The sequence below is a fragment of the Saccostrea cucullata genome, unplaced genomic scaffold (assembly GCF_032062105.1).
Source record: "Saccostrea cucullata isolate Sc308-1 unplaced genomic scaffold, CSIRO_AGI_Scuc_v1 ctg2892, whole genome shotgun sequence".
In the NCBI taxonomy this organism is placed as follows: Eukaryota; Metazoa; Mollusca; class Bivalvia; order Ostreida; family Ostreidae; genus Saccostrea; species Saccostrea cuccullata.
This window is the reverse complement of record NW_026924588.1, coordinates 107,352-113,351: the sequence shown is the minus strand read 5'-3', so window position 1 is coordinate 113,351 and position 6,000 is coordinate 107,352.

Genomic DNA, 6,000 nt, shown 5'->3' with positions numbered 1-6,000 from the left:
TAGGTATGGGATAACTATCCTTAATAGTGACATCATTCAACTTTCTATAGTCTATACAGAACCGGATTGTCCCATCCTTTTTCTTAACTAGGACTATGGGAGAACTCCATGGACTGTCTGATGTCTCTATCACCCCCCTATCTAACATATCATTTATTTCTCTCTTAGCCTCAGCCATTTTAGCTAAAGGAATACGTCTAGGAGGTTGTTTAATCGGGAGTGCATTTCCCGTATTTATCTTATGCTCTACTAAATCTGTTGAACCCATGTCAGATGATAAAAGGGAGAAACTTGTTTGAAATTCCCTTAAAAGTTTTTCTAATCTCTGTTTTTCTTCAGAGCTAACACTAGTATGTACCCTATCTAAAATTTGTTGTAAATGATTGGGCATCTGAGTGTCATTCCCAGTATAATGAGCCCTTATGTTTTTCACAACTTCCCCATTCTCAATATCTTCAACCCTTTCTATCGAGGCTACTACACTACCCTTGTGTAACTTTAAACTCTCGTCACCTAAATTCATGTAACGTACTGGGACATTTTCCCCATCTACTTCTACCAAAGTTTTTGAAATCAATAATTCATGTTTTCCCATAAACTTTTCTGAGGGTTCCACTATGGCTGTACCCTGTTGAAAATTTGGACTTTCTATCCTAGCAGGGGCAATAAATTCACAATTTGGGGGAATCACTAAATCTTCTAGTAAAAGAACCCTGCAACAATCAACTACACTATTTTCATCACTAAAACAAGGGATTTCTTCTCCCTGAATAACAAATTTCATTTTCTTCAAACAAATCTCACATGAAAACTTTTTCATAAAATCTACACCCAAAATACATTTGTTTTGAATGTTTGCAACAATAACTGTATGAGAAATTTCAATATCCCTAAGACTAAATTTAAGGAGACTCTCTCCCACAACTGGGATGTCTTCTCCATTCGCTGATCTTAACTTCACACTACAAGATTTTACACTTGACTCTTCTACCAATTGTATTTCTTCAAATAATTTGGGGCTTATAATAGTCACACTGGATCCGGTATCTACTAATATTGTTGTTCTAACATTTTCTATCTTCCCTGATATAAAAATTCCCTCATCTCTTCGTTTAACATCTCCCACTAAAATGCTTTTGGGACTTTGTTCATTTTGAGGTTTACTTTCTAACTCCCTATTTTGATTTTTCATTGACTTATTTGATACCGGATCAACCCCTGTATAATTGTTTAATGGTTTATTCTGGGGCTTGTTCCCAACTCGCGCCGATTTCCGCCCCATGAATTCGACGTTTGATGGTTTCCCTGTCTTTGAAAACCTGAGTCATTTCTATGAGGGGATGGCCTCTGGGAGTATTGATTCCCCTGATTAGATCTATTTCCAAAACCATTTCTTGACCCATATCTGTCATGTTCCCAATTGTTATTAAACTGCCTGGGACTATTGTTTGAAAATCTGTTTTCACGGGATCTCCCATAATTTTGGGACTTTTGACCAGAATTGTTCAAACTTGACAAAGAGTCTTTTATGTCTTTTAACATAGAAACAACTAAATCTTCATTTTTATTGTTGGGATGGTTTTGAGAGTCAGTGTTTGAATTGACAACATGGACTGGCTTTCCCCTTTGGGCATCTGCCATTTTATGTGTCTCTAACCTAATTGCTAAAATTTCAGCTTCCCCAATATCTTTAGGTCTTGCCTCCCGAATTCTTAGGCGCATATCTGGGTCTGGGAGAGCGTCAATAAAATGATCTAGGGCTAAAATGTTTGTAAGGTTAGGATCAGCAGTCGGGTAGGATTGTCTAATTAATTTCTTGATTGACTGAGCTAATTCTGATAGGGACTCATTTTCTCCCTTTATCCTATTTTTCAATCTTGCCCGATACATCTCTGACCTTTCTACTGATCCAAAACGCATACTGAGAACTTTAACAAGGGAATCAAAATCCCTAATCTGAGCTTCATTGAGCTCCCCTAAAATTGCCCTTGCATTCCCAGTTAAACAACTAGCAAGATACAAAGATTTTGTCCTATAATCCCAACCGTGTAATTCTACTAAAACTTGAAATTGAGCTAAGTAATCTTCAAAATCTTCCACCCCATCATATGTTTGTGGCTTTATTGAGACTGTTGGTTTTACTTGATTGGGAGAATGTACGCTATTGTCATTTCTGTTCACCCTTGGGGATATTGGGTTTCCAAAAGATTCAAATCTTTCCCCAGCCCCTAGAAATGGTGATTGACTGGGATTTTCAGAACAGTTCCCATATTTATGTGTACCAATAGCTTCCCCATGATTTTCAAGTGATGACAACCTCCCATGTAATTGATGGGACTCATGTCTCATTTGTGATAATTGTTCTTCAAAATTTTGATTCATGCATAGAACATCCCTTTTCAAACCTTCAACTGCTCTTAACAAAAGTTCATTTATATTTTCAGAACCACTGGGAGCTGACGTATGATTTGACAAAGATTCATCTTGACAGATTTCCTCATGGGATAAATTTTCTACTTCTACCGGGACTCTTGGATTGAAAACAATCTCTCTCGAATCTTCTAAATGACTATTATCCCTTGACATTTTTGCTTTTGGGAGTACTTATTTATTCTATGATATAAAAAATTTACTTGTTGAATTAATTGTCTTATGTCCAATCAGATAATGGGAATGAAAATTTATGAATCCCACTTCTGACACCAATGTTGCCGTTCAGGGTTTTTCTCCCTTGAGACAACTTGTGGGTCTCCCAATTCTGTATATTGGACAAAAGAACTATGAGTCAGGATTAAAGTGTATAAAAATTCATTATCGCTTGTTGTATTTAATTTGCACAATTATCCCTATTTCTTACTCCCGTAGAAATATTATTTCTCTCCCAGAATAGGAATAAAATATTCTTAAATGGGAGAAATAAGTTTTAGGGAATTATTAATATAAATTTATAAAAGTATTTGTCTTATCATTTAATTTCTATAAAATACTTAGTTCTGATTGGTTTAAAAATTCCTTTGATACCTGCATCAATAAAATCTAGAGTTCGTTTGCACTAAGCAGCCGGAACTACTTTGGCAGTCTCTACATTTATATTTCCCGCTTCCAGGCTACTTCTTGAAGGACTAATATTAAATACTTTTACTTTATAAATATTTTCCTGAATTTCGAAATCTGTCCGTTACGTTCCTGACTTATCTTCTACTTTCGTTTCTTTTTGAATTATCCCCCTTTGCAAAACAAATCAAATCGTCTGCATAACGACAATACAGTTTTGGGAAAGACGGAAAGAAATCGGCATACTTTTGTCAAATGTTTGGATTTGAGATATCTGGTATGAACAATAGACTTCTGAAAAAAAAACGTTTTTTTATGCTACCAAAGAGAGGAAAACCGTTAATCTGTTAAATCCTTGGAAACGAATGATCGAGAAAAACGACACTGCATTCACGAATGAGGACAGATTCTTTTAATCTTAAACAGGCGGCAGCAGACTCTTTCAGGTTTTACAGCATTGACAGGTTGTGATACGTATTTATATGTTCGGTTTGAAATTCAGATGAAAAGATGTGCAAATGAAATCCAAAATTTCTGTGACCTAACGTTAGAACTGTTAGGATATTTTGAGTAGCTTCCCTTTACATATACGAACTTGGATAACTTGCTGGGGAAAATATACCGATAGGGATAACACAATAGGTAAGTTTTTTGTGTTAAAGAACTGTAAATTATTTCAGTGAATGTTGGTAATGACACGACAATATTTGAGAACGTTTCTTCGTTTGAGCCATTTTGAATTTCAGCAACGTTAACGTTGTAAATCTGATGTATTCGTGCGCACTGTTTTAGATGCGTAAATTTAATAGATTAGGTGAAAGAAAGTTTCATTTTATTAATTTAAAATCATAATTAAATGATAAGAAATGAATGTAATATTTTTTCCTTTGATCGATGTATCAAAGAAAAATTTGGACGGAAAACTTTTTCATCAATGCGCTACGCGCATTTATGAAGTTTTCCGTCCAAATTTTTCTTTGATACATCGATCAAAGGAAAAAATATTACATTCATTTCTTAATTCCCAAAATATTGGGAGTTCTTTACAATACAATTATAGTCAGGTATAGTTATGGGAGAGTTATTTTACCTCCCACTAATTTTCTCCTACAGGCTAATTCAATATAAATAGTAAAAAGTAATAATAAAATATGTTACAAAATTCATCAGCTCCCCAAAATTGATTAATTAATTATGTCACAATAATTTCCCGTCGATATCGCTCCCAGCCTTGCTGGCGATGCGGTGATCGAACCTATTCTGACCTATTCTAAACCCATTCTGACTGTCAGTCGATTTGCGCTGGCTTATATTGGCATCGGGCTCGATTGTCGTGACGTCACGACAAAGTGAAAATACCCGCCATGCTTGTTAGTTGATATGCTGCCATGCCGATCGAACCGACGAAAGGAAACACGCACCCTAGGGCGCGGATAATTATTGTGGGAAACATTCATAATACTTATCGCTGATGGACTTTGTAAGCATAAACAAAACAATCATAAACAGTTGAAGCGTGACTTGGGAATGTAAAGATGTCGAGGAAATTCGGGCGTCACTAATTACCGACCTCGTCCCAATTTTACACTTGGTAAATATACAATGTTGTTGATGAAATTAAACATACAATAAATTAAACATGAATTTGTCATTTTATGGACCAGTATATATTGCAGGGAGTTTTTGTTTAACTTGTACTATGTATTTCCACAGAAAATGTTACTTATAGTAACGGGAATAATTACGGAACCGTAACATAAATTTGATGAATTATGGCTCTGTCATTCTTGAGAAGAAGATTTTTAAAGAATTTTCCTAATAGGATATATTTTTATGTAAAACTTTGGTCGGGCCATTTTGGCTCCGCCCTACCCCCGGAAGTCATGATTTGAACAAACTTGAATCTTCACTACCTAAAGATGCTTCCATATAAATTAGATGAATTATGGCTCTGTCATTCTTGAGAAGAAAATTTTTAAAGAATTTTCCTATATATTTCTATGTAAAACTTTGGTCGGCCATTTTGGCCCCTCCCTACCCCCGGGGGTCATGATTTGAACAAACTTGAATCTTCACTACCTGAGGATGCTTCCATATAAATTTGATGAATTATGGCTCTGTCATTCTAATGAGAAGAAGATTTTTAAAGAATTTTCCTATATATTTTTATGTAAAACTTTGGTCGGGCCATTTTGGCTCTGCCCTACCCCCGGGGGTCATGATTTGAACAAACTTGAATCTTCACTACCTGAGGATGCTTCCATATAAATTTGATGAATTATGGCTCTGTCATTCTTGAGAAGAAAATTTTTAAAGAATTTTCCTATATATTTCTATGTAAAACTTTGGTCGGCCATTTTGGCCCCTCCCTACCCCCGGGGGTCATGATTTGAACAAACTTGAATCTTCACTACCTGAGGATGCTTCCATATAAATTTGATGAATTATGGCTCTGTCATTCTTGAGAAGAAGATTTTTAAAGAATTTTCCTGTATATTTCTATGTAAAACTTTGGTCAGCCATTTTGGCCCCTCCCTACCCCTGGGGGTCATGATTTGAACAAACTTCAATCTACACTACCTGAGGATGTTACCCCATAAGTTTCATCTTTCCTGGCACAGTGGTTCTTGAGAAGAAGATTTTTAAAGAATTTTCCAATATATTTCTATGTAAAACTTGGATTCCCTATTGTGGCCCCGCCCTACCCCCGGGGGGTCATGATTTGAACAAATTTGAATCTACACTACCTGAGGATGTTACCCCATAAGTTTCATCTTTCCTGGCACAGTGGTTCTTGAGAAGAAGATTTTTAAAACATGCCACCAAATTTTCATTACTTCCCAATTATCTCCCCTTGAATGAGGGCGTGGCCCTTCATTTGAACAAACTTGAATCCCCTTCACCCAAGGATGCTTTGTGGCAAGTTTGGTTGAAATTGGCCCAGTG